The sequence below is a fragment of the Rhinoderma darwinii genome, chromosome 3 (genome assembly GCF_050947455.1).
Source record: "Rhinoderma darwinii isolate aRhiDar2 chromosome 3, aRhiDar2.hap1, whole genome shotgun sequence".
NCBI classification, from domain to species: domain Eukaryota; kingdom Metazoa; phylum Chordata; class Amphibia; order Anura; family Rhinodermatidae; genus Rhinoderma; species Rhinoderma darwinii.
Genome location: NC_134689.1, coordinates 317,617,528 through 317,639,016, shown reverse-complemented (window position 1 = coordinate 317,639,016; position 21,489 = coordinate 317,617,528). Strand labels below are relative to the sequence as shown.

Sequence of the window (21,489 nt, the reverse complement as noted above, 5' to 3'; positions counted from 1 at the left end):
ATTTAGAATTCAGTTAGTGCTTGGATTTCTAGTTTTTATTCTTTAAGAGCCAAACATCTAAAATTGTAGTACAGAAGTTTACAAAGTGTTGGAGCGTTCATGAAATTGTGTTGCAGAAATTCTCACATGTACTACTGCAGCAAATAAATGCTCAAGAACTTTAGTACTACACGAGCACTATATACATACCAGGCCAAAGTAAGCAATATTGATGCACTATATTCTACCCTCCCTGCAGTACTGTCCACATAGAATCATATGTCTTTGTCTTGCAAAAATTTCCTAGAAAGCAAAAGCCACTTCATCTGTCTTACCTTCCTTAGATAATGTAGAGGATTTCCAAAAGAGTATGTTGACTTTCGACTTGGTCAACCAATAGGAAGGACTAGATTTCACCTTTGCAGTTTCCTGATCATGGTTGCACTCGTAAACTTCATTGACACATTTGTACTTGTATAGATCTTTTATGAATTACCACCAAGCCACCAGACAATGTTGATAATCCTGTACTAAATACTGGGGCATAGCTATAGGCGGTGCAAAGGTAGCAATGGCACCCAGGCCCTGGTGCCTAAGGGGGCCTTAAGCCCCTCTGCCATATAAAAAGACACCAGTATTGACATTTTATTGAAGAAATGGAAAGTATTTATTGTACAATATCTTAGCAAAAAATAAATTAAACTGCTGATGACACCATTTACTCTCACAGAACGGTACTTCCTATAACATATGAGAAATAGTTTAGAAAGATTAAAGTGACTTAGGGATCTGCCAAAATGTGCCATGTTTTCTTTTGTTTAAGAAAATCGGAAAAAAATTTAAATTATAATAGCCATACACATGGGATATCTGTTGACCAAAAAAGTGTTCATCTAAAAGCTATTTCTCCCAGCTACCCCATAAACATGCTTTGCTTACACCTATGAATATCGAGCCAAAGAAAACTTTACCAACTTCATTAAAATAGAAAAAAATATTTAATGGGACAGCAGTAAGTACAATATATTGAGAAAAATAATATAAAAATTGCCAAGCCTCCTCACTCCCTATAATGCCTTCAGCTCAATGTTTATTTCTTTTGTGCTAATACCCTAAGTAATCTCAAACTCATTATTTAAAGGTGTTGTCTAACATCAGAAAAAAAGGGTCTAATTTTTTACCCCAAATATAAGCGCCAGGGAGCGTCTGTCTGGTATTGCAACTCAGCCACATTTATTAGAATATGGCTGCAAAATCAGACACAGCCATTTGACAAGAACGACCCTGTTTTGGGCATATAGCTGACTTTGGATTTTTAGTCAATCCCTTTAAATGTTTTGGTTGACAACCTTGTATAAAAGACTGTAGCTATTAGGATGTGTGTTCCTAACAACTGGTCCATTTCAAATGACCCTGAGACCAGGATCAGACACAATTTTGAGGCAGGTTTTTGTGGCAGTTTTATTTATAATTTTTCATCCTTTTGGATCCACTTATGGCTTTGACTGAATAAACTGAGACAGAAACTGCTTTAAAACTGTGTGTGTGACTCTGGCCTTAAACCTGAAAAGGCACCTTGCTGACAGCGGTGAAGGAGAGAAGTATCTTTAAAGAGGGCCTGTCACTAGGTCATATAAATTGAACTGGTTATCTGACCTGATATGCTAATTTGCTGTAGTTAGCCAACAGGGTGTAGCTAGCTTCCTTGCCTCTAATGCTGACCAATCAGCGCGAGGCAGCGTGAGGGCAGTTCACGCCCTGTTCGCTAACTATAGAAAACTAGCATAAAGGGAGTCAACACAGCAGAGGGCCATATCTTTGAAACCAGTTCAACGTATATGACCTAGTGACAGGTCCTCTTTAAAGTAACAGTTTTATGAATATTATTTACTGTAGTTAGATAACTTTTTTGAATACATTGGTATCTGCCCTTCAAAATCATTGCCTAATATAAAATCGTAAAAGCAAATCAATGTACTTTAGCAACAAAGCCATCTGCCAGTTGGAGTTCTCCTTTAAGTTGTCAAAAGAAAACCTGAATTCTCGTTGTATTACTAAAGAAAAAACAAAACAGCAGTTCTTAAATAATTTGTCTGATCATTTAATCCCAACAAAAGAGTATGCGGAAACTGAAAAGGATGCATGATTGCTACCACACCTAACTTTCCTTACAATACACTTTCCTGTTGGGATAAAAACCTAGAGATGTGGGAAGATAATAATGAGAGAACTGCTGTACTGAGGCTTTCTTGCTACTCACTGTGAGTGGTAAACAAAGCTTCCCAAGTGTCAGCATTACAATTAATTTCAGGACTAGCAAGCATCAGATGATTGTATATTGTGCCCCTGAGCTTCCACTTTTCTTTCTTTTAAACTGCAGAAGTATTTCTCTTGCTTTCCTACAGTTTTTAAGTAGATAATAAGTTCCAAAATTTGCCAGCCTTCAGCTGAAAGAAGCTTGTCACGGTGGTTGGTAGCTAATGAAGATCCTTTTAGTTTTATCTTCATCAATTGTCAAATATTTGAGTCCGTGAAGTGGTGTGATGAGGTACAAAGACAGATATTTGAAGGGATTTTAACTCATTTGAGCAATTACATGCTTAACTGCCTTGCGATAATCTGTCAGTCTGAGCCTTTTTTTTTCGCAGAGCAGCACAAGTGGGGAGTTTTAGAAGAGCCGGATTTAAAGCATAAAGACCCTTCTTTGAATGGAAGAAAGGCACCACTGAATTTAATTGCCAGTAACAAACAGCAGGGCCGCTTGCAAGTTATAGATCACAGTTACCTACCAGCCGTGCTAAAAACCAGCTGTAATGTAAAGGAACAGTCAGCATATTCATGGTGGTGTGGCTGGATTAGGAACCCATATGAACATGGAGGAACTCAAAAATAGCACATGATACCACCATTAACATGGTGAACCAACAATATCTTATTATTATACACCGTACACCTGCGATTTAATGCAGATATCTAATCAGCCAATTGTGTTACACCAAATCAATACATACAAGCAAAAAGGCAAGGTCAAGCAGTTCAGTTGTGGTTCAGAGCAAACACCAGAATGTAGAAAGGACATCTGTCTGACAGTGCAGTGGTTATTGATGTGAGATGTGGCTATTTGCAGGGCCGCACCTGCCATGAGGCAAAGTGGGCCTGCTGACTCAGGCGGCGCTACCTAGTGAGAAAGGGGGGGGGGCAGCATTTTCTGGTAATCTCTGTCAGGATTATGGACGGGATGTGATGGGTGGGGTGTTTCAGAGCGGGTGGGGGTAGGCTGACTTAATTGGCAGACGCGCAGCACGATAGGCTCATGTAGTACACTCCTCCTCTCTGACGCTGCATGCAGCACGCGCCACCAGAGAGGAGCAGTTCATCGGGAGGAGCAGAGGCAGAGCGGATGTCTGTGAGGTGAAGCTGGCTAATTTAAAAGCGGTCGGCCAACGCTGGTGGGTAGTGGTTACTGAACATCTTGCTGACACCAGAGGGCTCTGTGGTGGAAATAATCCCCCCATAGAGCCCGCAGAAGTTACAATACTGCATGGGGGTATCTCTGAGCATTTTACTAATATGCCCCCCCCCCCCCACAGAGCCCTCTGCTGCCAGTAAAATGCTCAGAAATACCCTCCCTTGCAGTATAGTAACTACAGAGGGCTCTATGGGGATTTTTCCCCCCACAGAGCCCTCTGGTGTCAGCAACATGTTCAGTAACCCCCCTGCAGTATAATCGCACACCCCACATAGCATCAGCTGATTACTTTTGAATTAGTGGGGGCAGGAGGCTGAGCACATGATAATCCCTCCCCATAAAGCTCTCAGCATTCAGTCAGACGCTCAGATCCCCCTTGCAGTATAATTTCCCCCATAGAGCCCTCAGTAGTTATTATACTGCAAGGCGGGTGGGCAGGTGTCTGACTAACAAAACTTTTAAAAAACAAAAAACTTCAGATTTGCCATAGTGACATGTCTGAAATTTTTATTGGTCGGGGTCCGAGCACTAAAATGCCCACTGATCACTAAAACGAAGTAGCAGAAGTGCTCAGGTGAGCGCTGCCACTTAGTTTCTGAACGGTTATCCTCGTACAGCAGAGCAAGAAGTGTACATGCTCATAGGCTTTCTATTGTGCCGTACACCACTCGCAAGATTACGCTGTAGATGACAGGTTACAACGAGATTACGCTTGCTCTGCTGTAACTACCACAGAAACGTTAACGAAGTGCAGGGATTGTGAATAGACATCCAGTGGATTGTCTATTCACTGTCTAAACACTTCAGTATCGTTAATCTGTTCATATAAGACAGCACATACTGATCTAAAAGGATCCCTATGCACTGACTAAATGAATGGAGAGAAGTGTATGATCCTGATTGGTCAGCGTCATACACTCCTCTGTACAATGCCCACTTGGTCACTAGTAAAACACGCCCAGTTGTCCATTGAGAAACTCATTAGCATAAAGCTAAATTCGCTTATAAAGTGGTGAAAATAGATCGTTTTTTTTAAATAAAAAGCACTGCTGTCACCTACATTACAGCGCCGATCTCCTTATGTAGGAGATAGGGCACTTATAATGTGGTGACAGAGCCTCATTAAAGGGGTTACAAGATTACATGTTATCCCGTCTACAGGATAGGACATAACATGCTGATCGGCGGGGTTCCGACCATGATTGAACACTGACACAGTTGTTTCATTTTTGTATTTGTATTTTGGATATACTTTGCCCTGGTCATTTTACTAGTACTTATAGCTGGGGTAACATAGGGATATTGACTACACAATTGCCTGTCGCATCATGAGACCTTGCAGCTTATAGGAGTGTTCAATAATGTATTTTTTACATAGTTTTACACTTTTGTTTCGATTTACAAGTTGTTTCTTACTTATGATTTATTTATTTTTCTTTGCGAATGGGAGGGTACCATTTATATTTTTGTCTCAGGCAGCAGAAAAGCTAGAATCGGCCCTGGCTATTTGAATATCTCTTTTACAAAAACAATTTCTAGAGTTTACAAAGGTACAGTGCACAAAACGAAAAGACATCCAGTGAGAGCCAGTACAGTAGTCCTTGTTAACCCCTTCCCGCCGCAGCCCTTTTTCAGATTTTCATTTTAGTTTTTTCCTCCCCACCTTCCAAAAGCCATAATTTCTTTATTTTTCCGTCGATATAGTACTATGAGAGCCTGATTTTTGCAGGACGAGTTGTAGTTTTTCTTAGCACCATTTATTTTGCCATATGTTCACACGCAGTGGTTTCAGACGTAAATCGGGCCGTTTATGCCTCGAATTACGCCTAAAAAAATGGCACCATTACCCCTCCAAACATCTGCCCATTGCTTGCAATGGGACTTACAGTGTTCTGTTCCCACGAGGCTTAATTTTATGCGTCGCTGTCAAAATATGTCGCGTAAAAAGATACCCGCGAAAAAGAAGTGTAAGTCACTTCTTGGGATGTTTTTTGGGATGTTTTTGGAGGCGTTTTTAATTGACTCCATTGAAAAACAGCTCCAATAACGGCCGTAAAATACGCAGCGAAAAACGCGAGTTGTTACAAAAACGTCTGAAAATCTGGAGCTGTTTTCGCTTGAACACAGCTCTGGATTTTCAGACGTATTTTGCTAAGCGTGTGAACATACCCTAAGAGCTTGCAAGACTTGGGACTGAACAGAAAAATATTGTGGCTTGTATGATGGCTTGTAGGATGGGGAGAAAGATTAAAAAGTATCTGTCTCTTGGCCTAATGACATTTTATTGCACTGTTAGGCTGGATTCACACGAGCATGTTCGGTCCGTAAAGGACGGAACGTATTTCGGCCGCAAGTCCCAGACCGAACACACTGCTGGGAGCCGGGCTCATAGCATCATAGTTATGTACGACGCTAGGAGTCCCTGTCCCGTACTGTAATCATGTTTTCAGTACCGGGACAGTAGTTCCACGGAGAGGCAGGGACTCCTAGCATCGTACATAACTATGATGCTAGGAGCCCAGCTCCCTGCAGTGTGTTCGTCCGGGATTTGCGGCCAAAATACGTTCCGTCCTTTACGGACCGAACATGCTCGTGTGAATCCAGCCTTAGGGGTAAAATAAGATAAAGGAAAGATGGAATTAAATTTTCTATAATAGAAACGATTAGTGTTCTTTGTCATAATTGTCGATCCAACTTTACTAGGGCTTGAATTTAATATCAATAAAATACTAGAAATATTGTTACAGTTAACAGTAAGCATCCTTTAAACTTTAGTTCCAAAAGTTAGTTTTTTTTTATTTTACAGTAAAAATCTAAGAAAAAAATTGAGAAAAGTGGGCAAGAAGGAAAGATTCCTCAGTTAACTTAGCTAAAGAGAGCCATATGTTGGAGAGATGATCACATGACCTTTTTTTTTGGAACAGAGTAGGACAAAATCAAATTACTAATGGGTTGCTAATGGTGGAATGACATTGTTTTAAAGACAAAATTGCATGAGAAGAAAATGTTCTGGTACGATGAATATACTGTATGCTGCAAGGGCAGACATACTGTTTGTGCAATCTGTGCAACTGCACTGGTGCCCTAAGTGGAAGGGGGGTCTAGCCCTAATTTCCTATTTATGGAGTGCCCAGTAAAGTCGTTGTTCCTGCCGTAGATTGACAGTCAAAAAACAGCCGTTTGTTATTTACACTATTGAAATCTTAAAGATAATAAAACAGTGTTCTCCCTTATACACGGGCCAATGATCAGGCAAATGAGCGCTCGTACAAATGCTCATTCCCAATCAGCCGACAAGCGAGCACACAATTTTTTGTTTGTTGATGAGATCTTTTGAGGCGGGCCAAAAAATTGTCCACTCTTGACAGTACATCTCCCTGTATAAAGATGCAAATACATGGGGATAAATGATCACATAAACGATACTGTATCCTCACTCATTATGATCATTGCTCTGTTTAAATGGAGCAAGCGAGCGCCTTCAGAAGCAATAGTTAGAGAGATATGGCCACCACATCTTAGCATAAGAGCTCCTGGAGAGCAAAGAGCACATAAAACTGTTCATACTCTGGAGCCCGTTGCTGTCTCTATTCACGCCCTTTTTATTGCAACAAAAGAGCCATATACAGTTGACACTCAGAATTAGTTTAAGTTTGACAGAATTAGCAGTAGTTAGCCTGACATTATAATATGAGTTACTGTGTATAATATAAGGTGTTATTAGGTATTTATAGTAAAAGTACATTACACTGAAAGCTGCCATACATGTAACACATTAGCCAATACATAAAATAATTTAAACCTAAGTTGCACAATTTTCCCTACCTCACAATGACATTCATGCAAATTAATACTGCACTATGCTGAAATAATATGCTGTGAAACATTTTAACATGATTATTTCCTAGTGTTGAATAAAAAATACATACTTTTATAATATTGTTTAAATAGTGCTGCCATATGTGCAACATACTGTATGCCACTGTACAGTGCGGACAACTGTAATTTTTGAGACCTTCCAAACAGTTGTTGCCTATAACCTCGTTTATTTTATCCACTGATGAATCCGTATATATATATGGCGGAAATGGGTAAGGATTGATGGGGGTGATTATAGGATATGCTAGTATAGAAAACCAGTTACACGGGTTTGCTAGGAAAAGGAATGAGAAAAAGTATTTGTAAAAAATATTATAAAAAAAATATAGAAAACCTAAGAAAAATGTGGAAGCGTTTGCTGAATAATAGATTATTCACCCAGAGTAAAGGTATAATGTAGTAGATGTTACCTGCAGTCCTATGTAACACCACAGATAACACAGTGATAACTCTCTGTGTACAGATAATGTAGATGTTACCTGCAGTCCTATGTAAGGCTCTATGGTCCGTTTTTCTCAGCCGTTTTGCATCCGTTCCGTTTCCGTTCTGGGTCATGTTTCCATTTTTAACGGACGATTTTGACCCATTTAGCATCCGTTTTTTTCCTTTTACATTTTAAAAATGGATGAATTTCATTTGTAAATTTTCTGCCACATACTTCCCTCTGTAGATAATACCACACCATGCCCTCTGGAGATAATGTCACACACTGCTCTAAGTATATGGACAGTGACGTCAGGAACTTCTCCTGGAGCGGAATAATCGGCCACAGCGCCGGGGATTCCACTTCCGAAGTCCTTGATGTCACTATCCATATATGGACAGTGAAGTCAGGGACTTCTCCTGGAGCGGAATCCCCGGCCACAGCTTTGGTCGAAGCTGTGGCCGGGGATTAGGGATTCAGCTCCTACAGGGAGCAACAAAATACCTTCCTCCTCCTCACATGCACTTCGCACTGTGAGGAGGAGAAGAGAGCGAGCGAGTGGCCCGGGAGAACGGCCTAAAACCGGGCCGTCAAAAATCGGCCGTGTGAATAGCCCCATTTGGGGTCTATTGTTCCTACTGCGACCGTGTGACGTCACAGATAACACACAGTGATAACTCTCTGAGTACAGATAATGTAGATGTTACCTGCAGTCCCATGTAACACCGCAGGTAACACACAGTGATAACTCTAATTGCAGATAATGTAGTAGATGCACACCCAGAAATATATACACATAAAGATAGATATAGGCACTTAGACACACAAATACACACACACACACACACACACACACACACACACACACACACACACACACACACACAAAGACACACGTACACACATACTGGAACTTATACACACACACAAACACAGAGACACAGACAAATAGAGGCACAAACAACAGACAGACTGAGCACTCACATCTCTATCCTCACAGGCTTCTTGCAGGTCGGGCTGTGGGTGGAGCTAACTGTGCCTTGGACACCACGTCCTTGCCAAAAATATATATGATGATAGGATAGCAGGTTTAAAGGGAACCTGTCGCCTGCATTTCACCTATTAAACCTGCACTACCTGGTGGTAGTGGGTGAAAAATCATTTCTATATAAACTATAATTGTCTTCTTAGTCGGCTGTATAGCTTTAGTATTCAGTTTTTAGTGTTCCCACACCGTATGCTAGTATCTTAGTTTGAAAAGAGTAAAATCTTCATTCCTCGAGTCTTTTCGAGTTTACCCCGCTTCCTTACCTTTGATTGACAGCACCTCACCTTCCCCCAGCACACAAAATCCCGCACTTGTGCATTGATGTCCTCTTCTGGTGTGTACGTACAACGGGACACCGGATTATTACCATAAAAAGCGCAAAATGTTTGCAGACCGTTATTTACAGTCGGATGAGGAGTTTAGGAGAGGGGATAATGGCAATGAACTTTTGATAGCAGCGGTCAGTGAGGGATATGTAAAGTTCAATAGGTGAAATGCTGGTGACAGGTTCCCTTTAAAGGGTCACTTTTTGGGCTCAGTTTAGGCACCTAGCCAAGGTTGGGTAGGGTAGAATCGCCTCCTCCCACTTTGGAAATCTAGAGGAATTTAGTGAGACTGTATTATTTTCCTAAAAGTTGAATGCAGAAATCAGGAAGTTTAAAGTGTATTTAATTACATTTTTGTTTGGTTTCTGACAGAGGATAATTTGGACCGAATTAACAGTTATATTTTAACACGGTGACTATTATTGTTCTGTGACGACTTCACAATAATATTCATGCTAATTGTTACTGTACTGATCTGAAACAGTCTTTAGTACAACATTTTAATGAATCTTTTTTGCCTGTATTTTGCTAATGAAACTCCTGGTATGTAATAAAAAAAATACATAATTCTATAAGTTTTTTTAGGTAATCTTAATATAGAAACAGTTCTGTTCTTTTTAACACTGCAAAATGTGTTTAAAAATAGACTCCCCCACTTATGAGCAGATCTTACGAATTTGTAGAAAAGAAAAAACAAGAGCCCTTAAGATTTTAATAACCCTGTAATTGTTTGCATGGATATTTGGCAAAGCAGAAGTTCTTGGATAATTAGTCTGAATAACTGTGTTGTCTGCAATTAGACTATAATCTAGAGAGTTCTTAGTGTTGTAATAAAAAAATGTAAAGCTTCATCTACCAGTTCTTGGTTTGGTCACACATTTGACTTGACGAGACTTATTCTACCATTTTATTATAATTACTATAAAATATGATATATATATGGAATTAAACATTGGACTGCATAACCCTCATTTCTGAGTCAGCAGGACGGGCTTGAGCCGTCATCCTTAATGAAGACATTACTGTAGTCCCTGCTCGCTTGAGAAACCCGGCTGAATTTCAAGTCGTACAATAAATTAATGTTGCAATTAAGCCTTTGTGATTTTTTTTCAGAATTTACTAACAGGAAATTTGACCTGGAGAACTTTCACATTTCGAGGTTGATTCTAATTACCATCATGAGATAACATGTCCTATGTGTTCGGTTAAAAGATATCAGGGATGTTTCGAGAAGTGATGACTCTTTATCCATCAAAGTCTGTTGATGTCTGAATGGCTGACAAAAAGCCAAGCCAACAACTGGCATATACTGATGTATTTGCATTTTTGCATTTCATTATGCACATAATTGCATATCAACAGAGCTAGTCTTCCACATTATCTCCAAGAAAATTATCAGCGACGTCTGAAATAAATGCCTAAATGTCAACAACAGACAAGTTCGAGAAGCTGACCTTTGAAAGATTTCATTCTTTACGGATTTGCCATGGTATGACTCAATTCTTAACTTTCTGCTTGCTGGTGATAACACAGAATGAAACAAAAAGAAACCCATGTGAGAATTCTGTTTAGAGAAAAGAAACTCTAACTTTGTGAAGTGCAGAGGCACAAGGACAGATTATAATAACTAATAAGTGCTTGGGCATGACAGATAAAGTGGCATATGGAGAGCAGTTGTCTGAAGGGGGTTATTTATCAAAGTCTACAAACCCAGTGCAACTAAAACAAAAATTGTTGTATCAAAGAAAAACATCCAAGTCTTTACACGATTCTTTTTCTTTCTGTGATAGTTTTGCAGCAATGAGAATTTGACAAGTAACCCGATCTAAGCATGAAAATATAGAAAGCCGACAATGTTTTCAACCAAAACACTGCATGAATTGATTTAAAGAACTTGTAATACATTTGCTTTACATCCATGAAAACAATTTCCTAAATTCTTTTACTGCTCCTCTTGACGGATTGGCTTAGTTAATCTGTTAAGACATGTTGAGCTTCTGTAGATAGTCTACAACAACATTACATTTTTCTTAAAAGATGAGGTTTTCCTAAAAAACATCAATCAGAAATTTTAAGATCTTGGAATTTAGCTTTTTTTTTTTTATCCATATAAAAAATTATATATATTTCTATTATAAATAATGTACAATTGAGCCTTAACATGAATGTCCCTGAATGGAACCCCCTTCTACTAGCCAATGCTGAGAGACACAGTTATTTGGGCCATAGTCTTCCATTGAAAACAATACACATACTGAATTTTATCTGTGGTTTTTAAAGGGATTTTCCTACCGTTTAATGCATTGGCGTAATTATAGCAACAGCAGTTGTTATGGGGCCCAGAGATTGAGGGGGCCCACTCAGGTGCAAAAACTTTGTTGCCATCTAGCACTTATATGTGGACTTTCTGACATATGGCACTATTATCCACACCTTTAATTATTGCTACTTATGCTGCTATTTTTTTTTCTCCAACACTAAATATTGGGGGCCTACCTCATTTTACCATGGTGCGCTATGAATTCTAGCTACGCGCCTGATATTATGCCATATATATGGGGTATTGCAGTTTCAACAATTACGGGTTATTTATTGTATATCAAAATATTGTACTAATTTCCTAAATATTTTCTGCATCAACTTTCAAGATCTCTGTTTGCTTTCAATCATCATTAGAAACCTTCATTGTTTACTTCCAGAGAATACAAATCTGCCCTGGTCATGTATAAGACACACAGATGTTCGGCTTGTAACAGTTAGGGTATGTGCACACACACTAATTACGTCCGTAATGGACGGACGTATTTCGGCTGCAAGTCCCGGACCGAACACAGTGCAAGGAGCCGGGCTCCTAGCATCATACTTATGTACGACACTAGGAGTCCCTGCCTTGCTGCAGGACAACTGTCCCGTAGTATAATCATGATTACAGTACGGGACAGTTGTCCTGCAGCGAGGCAGGGACTCCTAGTATCGTACATAAGTATGATGCTAGGAGCCCGGCTCCCTGCACTGTGTTCGGTCCGGGACTTGCGGCCGAAATACGTCCGTCAATTACGGACGTAATTAGTGTGTGTGCACATACCCTTACAGTATAGTATAGACAACTCTGCCTTGTAATGGGCTGGACATTCTATGCCATAACTTACTGATCGATGGGGTCCGACCTCTTATTGCCAGAACACTGGGGATCACAGAATTCATAGAGCAAAGGTGCTGGCCACTTAAATGTGGGGTTATGTTGTGGTTCTCTGCTTAGCGCCTGGTTGGGAGAGGAAAATAGAGGAGTTGTCGCAGCCCCTCAAAAACCCCCGCAACACCCATAATCACTAAGTTAAGACATATCCTAGTGATATACCACTGCTTACTATAAAGATGAATATGTGTATTTACATTGTTGTTCCAATGCTATATAATCCACCTCACCTTCTAATGATGAATTTTATTAAGGGTGCTAACAATATGAGCTTGATGTAGCAGATAGATTGAGGTCTATATAAGTAGATCGAGGTACTCATTTTAAATTATATAGATTTTTATAGTTAATGCAGTCCCGCCAATGATTTCCCACCAATGTTCGGTTCTATTAAATATTTATGAATAAATGCAATTTGCTCATACACAAGTATAGATTCATTGATGTGAGTCTTTTACTAAGTAATGCAGAACTTATGAAATATCTTGCTTTTAAACTATGTAGTTCAGTACCTTTAGTACAAACACCAGAAAACAAGAAAATCCTACAGCAATAACTGAAATTATGTTCTACCCTTCCTATATTAACAAGTAAAGCAATAAAGAGCTATCTAGACATGGCAACCATGGTTTATTCTGACTATACGAACTGTAGCTATTATCAAACAGCTACTTGACACTACTATAGTGAAGAAAAATACCACAAAGGTGACAAGACTTACAAATCAACGGTTGTCTTCCTATTGCAATTGATGCTTTACTTGATCTGATTTTGTTCAAGCAGTTATCCCTTTTCTCTTCCTGGAATCTTATAACTTTGTTTTGATCCAACTTTAGAGTAGATTTTGGAAAGGGGAATGAACAAAAACCTGAAAACTCTGTCATCTGGCCCAAATGTTTTAATATTTTTTTTATGTGCTTTGGCTGGCTACTATATTGAAGTGTTGAGCTCAAAGCCTGTATAGTAAAAGTCTTTAGCAAGCTAACGCAGGGACATAGCCATAGGGGGTGAAGTCACACCTGGGTTCTGGATCCTAAGGGGGCCCAAAGGACCATCAGCCACATAAGAAGGCACCAGTACTAAAAATGGCACATGGTAAGTGTTGGACCCTGTATCAGATTTTGCATTTTAGGGAAGAAGCCCCTGATAATATATAAATGTGCTTCAATGTGAAGAGCTTAGTAGACGTACATTAAACAGAGTTGTTGCATTTTTTCAGTTCAAATTATTTGTGTGCCCAGATTTAGAAAGCTCCATTAGGAATATTGTTGTATGTAAGATATAGCTCTCTTTCTTTACTTACTCCTGAAACAATGGCAACAGCTTCTTGGTGTGGTTCAGCGTAGGCTTTTTTATTCATTGTTGTTAAATGTCTATCACTGTTGACATGTAATGAACTAATATATCACTCAGTTGTGTTTCTACTTAATCTAAATGGATGGCAGGATATGTCTGTCTGGATCGTGAGATTTTAATGACAGGGTCACTGCTGAAAACTGTTGTCCAACACAGAGGCCAATATGATATAAGCCTCAGCTGTTGTGGAACCTTAACCTAGCTGTCACTCACTGTCCAGCTTGAGGAGCGTCACCAGTAGAGGTACATTTACTGTATGGCATATTAATGTCTGTGCATATATGAAAAGGAATATAAAGTCTATTGTCACTTCATTATTTAACCGATCTTCCCTAGATCAATAATTTAAGGGTAATATGAATATTTTACCAAATTCATATTTTATTTTGTCAAATAATAGTTTTAAAATACTAATAAATAACTTTACTTTATTTGTTATTGTTTGTTTTCCCAAGTAAACAAATTAGAGTGTCATATCCGTGACACAAATAGATTTTAACCCCTTCCCTCTTTGGCCACTTTTGACCTTCCTGACAGAGCCTCATTTTTCAAATCTGACATGTTTCAATTTATGTGGTAATAACTCCGGAATGCTTTTACCTATCCAAGCGATTCTGAGATTGTTTTCTCGTGACACATTGGACTTTATGTTACTGGCAAAATTTGCCCGATACATTCAGTATTTATTGTGAAAAACACCAAAATTTAGCGAAAAATTGCAAAAATTAACATTTTTCTCAATTTAAATGCATCTGCTTGTAAGACAGGCAGTTATACCACACAAAAATGTTGCTAACTAACATCCCCCATATGTCTACTTTAGATTGGCATCGTTTTTTGATCATCATTTTATTTTTCTAGGACGTTACAAGGCTTAGAACTTTAGCAGCAATTTCTCACATTTTCAAGAAAATTTCAAAATGCTATTTTTACAGGGGCCAGTTCAGTTGTGAAGTGGCTTTGAGGTCCTTAGATATTAGAAACCGCCAATAAGTCACCCCATTTTAAAAACTGCACCCCTCAAAGTATTCAAAACAGCATTTAGAAAGTTTCTTAACCCTTTAGACATTGCGCAGGAATTAAGGCAAAGTAGAGGTGAAATTTACAAAGTTCATTATTTTTTTCCAGAAATTCATTTTGAATCCATTTTTTTTGTACCACAGAAGGTTTTACCCAAGAAATGCAACTCAATATTTATTGCCCAGGTTCTGCAGTTTTAGGAAATATCCCACATGTGGCCGTAGCGTGCTACTGGACTGAAGCACCGGCCTCAGAAGCAAAGGAGCACCTAGTGGATTTTGGGCCTCCTTTTTATTAGAATATATTTTAGGCACCATGTCAGCTTTGAACAGGTCTAGTGGAACTAAAACAGTGGAAACCCCCCAAAAGTGACCCCATTTGGGAAACTACACCCCTCGAAGAATTTATCTAGGGGTGTAGCAAGCATTTTGACCGGCCAGTTTTTTTGCAAAAATTTTTGGAACTAGGCCATGAAAATGAAAATCTACATTTTTTCAAATAAAATGTAGGTTTAGCTAATTTTTTTTCATTTCCAAAAGAACTAAAGTAGAAAAAGCACCACAACATTTGTAGAGCAATTTCTCCCGAGTAAAACAGTACCCCACATGTGGTAATAAACGGTTGTTTGGACACACGGCAGGGCTTAGAATGGAAAGTGCGCCATTTGGCTCTTGGAGCTCAAATTTAGCAGAAATGGTTTGCGGAGGCCATGTCACATTTGCAAAGCCCCTGAGGTGACAAAACAGTGGAAACCCCCAACAAGTGACCCCATTTTGGAAACTATACCCTTTGAGGAAATTATCTAGGGTATAGTGAGCATTTTGACCCCACAGGTTTTTTGCAGAAATTTTTGCAAGTAGGCTGTGAAAATGAAAATCTACATTTTTTCAAATAAAATGTAGGTTTAGCTAATTTTTTTTCATTTCCACAAGGACTAAAGGAGAAAAAGCACCATAAAATTTGTAAAGAAATTTCTCCCGAGTAAAACAATACCCCACATGTGGTAATAAACGGCTGTTTGGACACACGGCGAGGCTGAGAAGGGAAAGTGCGCCATTTGGCTTTTGGAACTCAAATTTAGCAGGAATGGTTTGCGGAGGCCATGTCACATTTGCAAAGCTCCTGAGGGGACAAAACAGTGGAAACCCCCAACAAGTGACCCAATTTGGAAACTACACCCCATGAGGGAATTATCTAGGGGTAGAGTGAGCAGTTTTACCCCACAGGTTTTTTACAGAACTTATTGTAACTAGGCCGTAAAAATGAAAATCTACATTTTTTCAAAGAAAATGTAGGTTTAGGTATTTTTTTTTCATTTCCACAAGGACTGAAGGAGAAAAAGCACCACAACATTTGTAAAGCAACTTCTCCCGAGTAAAATAATACCCCACATGTGGTCACAAACATCTGTTTGGACACACGGTAGGGCTCAGAATGGAAGGAGCACCATTTGGATTTTGGAATGGTTTCTGGGTGTCATGTCATATTTGCTGAGCCCCTGTGGTACTAGTACAGTGGAAACACCCCAAAAGTGACACCATTTGGGAAACTGCACCCCCTGAGGAATCATCTAGGGGTATAGTGAAAATTTTGATCCCAAAGGTTTTTTGCTGAATTAATTAGAATTAAGCTATGAAAATGAAAAATATTTTTTTTTCCAAGATGTAGTTTTAGATACACATTTTTCATTTTTACAAGGAATAGAGAAGAAAAAGCACCCCAACATTTGTAAAGTAATTTCTCCCGAGTACGGTAACACCCCATATGTGGTTATAATCGACTGTTTACATATATGGGAGCATTCAGAAGAAAAGGAGCGGTATTTATCTTTTGGAGCGTAGATTTTGCTGGAATGGGTTGCGGATGCCATGTTGCATTTGCAAAACCCCTGATGTACCAAACAAAAGTGACCCCGTTTTAGAAACTACACCCCTAAAGGCATTTATCAAGGGATGTAGTGACAATTTAGACTCCACAGGTGTTTTTCAGAAATGAATACGCAGTGGATGGTGCAAAGTGAAAATGGCAATTTCTCCACTGATCTGCCCATTCACTGCACAAGATGTTGTGCCCCTAGAGAATCTTACCCCATAAATTGTTAAGCGGGTTCTCCCGGGTATGGTAATGCCTTACTTGTGGCCATAAATTGCTGTTTGGGCACACTGTAGGGCTAAGAAGGGAAAGACCGCCATTTTGAGCATGGATTTTGCTTGGTAGTAGTTCTGTTTGGGATTTTGCTGGTATTTCAGTTTATAATGTGGTGGCATATGTAATCTGTGCGGAGTATATCAGGGTATAATAGGAGGGTATAATAATGGGGTAAATAATACAATTATCCATAGATGTGTGTTACGCTGTGAAGCGATCCGTTATGCGCAGGCCGGCGTCACACTGATAAACGGTTTTCTTTCTTATCCCCCTTTTATAACGCTCTGCACCTTTTGGGGACTTTTTCTCCTTCGTAGTTTGGGAAATATTACTGGGAAAGTTTTGCGCTGATATAATACGGGCGCCCTCGCTTCCAGCGGATGTGCTATGTCCCTGCCCTTTCCTAGTTCCTAAATACTAGGGCCCTGAAACTGAAGGAAGGTTCCCCTCCGGCCTGCGCATTGAGATGTTTTTTCATCACCGCATTACTAGTGCCGTAACTTTTTTGTTTTTCAGTAGATTGAGCGGTGTGCGGGCTTGTTTTTTGCGAGACGGGCTGTAGATTTTATTGGTACCATTTTAGAACACATACGACTTTTTGATCACTTTTTATTTCATTTTTTGGTAAAGGAAATTACCAAAAACAAGCAATTCTGGAATAGTTTTTTATTGTTTTTTTTTCTCTGCATCCACAGTGCGCCCTAGATTACATGTTAGCTTTATTCTGCGGGTCGATACGATTACGGCGATACCAAATTTATATAGTTTTTTTTATGTATTGCGGCTTTTGCACAATAAAATCACTTTTTTTATAAAATCATTTGTTTTCTCTGTCGACATATTCTAAGACCCATAACTTTATTATTTTTGCGTGCACAAAGCGGTGTCAGGGATTATTTTTTGCGGCACGGATTGGCGTTTTTTATTAGTACTATTTTGGAGTAAATGTGACTTTTTGATCACTTTTTATAGCATTTTTTGGAAGGAGATGTGACCTAAAAACAAAGATTCTGGCGCTGTTTTTCATGTTTTTTTTTTACCGCGTTCACCGTGCGGGATAAATTACATAATTGTTTTGTAGTTTGGGTCGTTACGGACGCGGCGATACTAATTATGTATAGTTTTTTTTATTTTTACGGTTTTTCCCATAATAAAATACTTACTATGGGAAAAAAGTCAGTTTAGCTTTATTTTTATTTGAAATGTGTGTGTTTTTATTGTTTTACCACATTTTTATTTACTTTTTTTTACTTTTTTTACTTGTCCCACTAGGGGACATGAGGGCCTGATGCCCCGATCGCTACTCTAATACACTGCACTACATACGTAGTGCAGTGTATTAGCGCTGTCAGTTATTCACTGACAGCAAGCCTATGAGGACTCGCCGCAGGCGGGTCCTCATCGGCTCCCGTACAAGGCAGACTCGGACGCCATTTTCTGGCGTCCGATTGCCACAGCAACCCAGCGATTGCATCACTGGGTTGCCGATCGGGTGAAAACCTATCAGATGCTGCGCTCTATTGAGCGCAGCATCTGAGGGGTTAATCTGCCGGATCGGAGAATAGCTCCGGTCCTGGCAGTTACAGGAGGGTGCCAGCTGTATAATACAGCTGTCCCCCCGCAGTGATAGTGCCGACTCTGCTTCTGAGCCCGCACCATCACTGCGCCGTATATATACGGCGCTTTGCGGGAACCACCTCCCGACAGCGCCGTATATATACGGCGTATGTCGGGAAGGGGTTAACGGTATATCCAAACAACTGTTTTGGGGCTACTGATAGTAGATGACCACCCGTAATTTCATCAATAACAAGTCAAAGTGTTGTTACTACCACGCTCCAATATACCATTAATGTAGTCAGTTGCTCGCTAACTCCTTCATATTTAGGACAGTGTCATAACAAGCAAACATGTTATTTGCAAATAAATGCAAGGTGACTAACTTGATTTTTAGCCAAAGTGTTCTGTGGCGTTCCAGAGTACTATCCTATCGGTCTATTTGAATAGGCATTAATCTTCCGGCAGATCAGTCCGTTTTCTTCTTCACACCGACCAATCTGCTGGTGGATTACTGGGACACTATGGGGGGAATTTATTAATACTGGTGTTTCATACATCAGTCTAAGGCCGGATTCACACGAGCGTGTTCAGTCCGTGATATACTGTCCACAGGTCGGCCGCATTTCCCGGACTGAGCACACTGCAGGGAGCTGGGCTCTTATTGTCATCTATGACGCTAGGAGTCCCTGCCTCGCTGCGGGAAAACGGTCACGTACTGAAAACTTGTTTTCAGTACGGGACAGTAGTTCCGCGGAGAGGCAGGGACTCCTAGCATCATAGATAACGGTGATGCTAGGAGCCCGGCTCCCTGCAGTGTGCTCAGTCCGGGAAATGCAGCCTACATGCGGACCGTATATCACGGACTGAACACGCTCGTGTGAATCCGGCCTAAATAGAAGGAAAAGTTGGAGCAAGATGCAACCCATTTATTAAGAGGGCTTCGCCTCTTAATAAATGACCATGCACCATCTATTCCCCCACATCGGCCTTATTGTCTCCGATAATCTCTGGTAATCTCCGGCCCCTAACGGATTCTCCAACACAAATGTGAACGAGGACTAAACAATTTTTTTTTTATTTACAAATTTATTTTACAGTAAGATAAATAACTTGTAGCTTTGTTTGCTCTTCCCAGGAAAGTATGTAATTTAATAAAACTCCATGTCATTTCAGTGCAATTTATTTACACTGCTGTACCAAAAAAAAATACAAAAAATGCCACCCCCCATCTATGCAGAACATTTGCATGTATACTTTTAATCTCATTGTAATCCTAAATCTTTGTTCACACAGTGCAGATTTGCTGAAGATTTTTCAAGTATTTCTTAAGCCAAAACCAGGAATGGAACCTAAACAAAAGAAATATATAAAGCAAGGCCTTATAGGTCTGCTCTCCTGGATACAATTCTAGTGTTTTGGCTTAAAAAAAAAAATGCATTTCAAATCTGCAGCAAATCTGCACTGTGTGAACAAGGCCTTAGTGTTATCATTGCACACACAAGACAAATCAACAATAAGGTCCAATAAGTTATTTACTAATCAACTCCTAAGAAATAGCCCTGGTGATACAAGATTGGCTCCAAAGTCAGCTTCAAACGGGGTTGTCTACTGTTAGTTCTTTAGGGTCCATCATTTGTGTCAGAACCTTTACCCTCTAAAACATCCTCTGGTATACTGATGGGCCTGTCTGACATTGGCACGGCTGCAATTAACTAGACACATCTTGCACAGAATATTATTATTTTTTTTTTATTTGTTAACTCTACTGTACATTGATGTATACAGGAAGATTTGTAGGGAGGGCTACAGAATATAGCCCCTCAATATAGCCCCCTTAGAAATGTATTATTCATGTACTAGCTGAAAGGAAAAGTATCAGATCTTGGACTCCATCTAGAGGATAGGAGTCATCCTCAAGGCCACTGGCGTAGCTATAGGGGTCGCAGCGGTCGCAATTGCGACCGGGCCCCGAAGCCAGGAGGGCCCACAGTCCCCCGCACCACATCAATAAAAAGTTACTATTGTAACTCGGGCCGCGGGCCCCTGTTACTATAGTAACAGACTTTACTTACCTTCCTGGTTCCGGATCGCAGCGGAGGTCCTGACGTGAAGCGCTGTGTGCAGCGCATGACGTCACAGCGCTATGCGCCGCGCACAGCATCGAGACGACAGAACTACCGCCGCGGCTGAAGAGGAAGGTAAGATTAGCCCTGACTGGCGGGGTCTGACTCGTACGAGAGCTGCTCCCCTTCATTCCGGTCACTTCATTCCGTTCACACTGTGAATCGGTGTCGGCGATTCACAGTGAGAGCGAGTAGTGAAATGAAGGGGAAGCAGCTCTCGTACGAGTGCTGCGGCCCCTTCAAAACAGCTGATTTGCAGGTCCCGGGAGACACATCAGCTATTGATGGCCTATCCTGTGGATAGGCCATCAATGTTTAGGGACTGCACAACCCCTAAGCCTACGATGTAGCAGGCTTAGGGGGCCCATGAGACAGGATCACAGATTGTGTAATGCTGTCTGCTGGGCCCTGTATCTAAGCCAATCACATGGTAGGCTTAGATACATGGCCCATGTGTGAACCTGTCTGATGGGCCCTGTATATAAGCCTACCACACTGTAGGTTTAGATACAGGGCCCCAGCACACAGTAATCTTATACCGTATAAGATTACTGTCTGCTGGACCCTGTATCTAAGCCTACGTTGTGGTAGGCTTAGATACAGGGTCCCACAGACAGTATCACACATGGGCCCTGTATCTAAGCCTAACACATGTGTTAATAATCGTTTTTTGTGTGTTTTCTTACAGGTTCGGTCGTTGGACTACGGCGGATTCCAGGACTACTTCGATGACGCCTTTTTTTTTATTATCAATAAAATGGTTAATGAGGGTTGTGTGGGTTTTTTTTTATTTCAATAAAATATTTTTTCTATGTCTTTGTGTTTTTTTTAAACTATATTACTACCGCCTTTAGTAATGGCCGCTGGCTGATTGACAGTATCCATTGATAAGGCGGGGCTTAGTGTTAGCCGGTACAGAGGCTAACACTAACTCCCATTATTACCCTGGTCCCCACCGCCA

General features: G+C 40.2%; 1 long non-coding RNA gene across 1 annotated transcript in view; it reads right to left on the bottom strand.

Moving 5' to 3' along the window:
• Positions 1–18,935, bottom strand: part of LOC142748162 (uncharacterized) — a 34,337-nt gene extending 15,402 nt beyond the window's left edge. The window contains exon 1 of the long non-coding RNA XR_012882165.1: positions 18,789–18,935. This is a non-coding gene — a long non-coding RNA (uncharacterized LOC142748162). The remainder of the gene's footprint in view (positions 1–18,788) is intronic.
• Between the last annotated feature and the right edge of the window lie 2,554 nt (positions 18,936–21,489).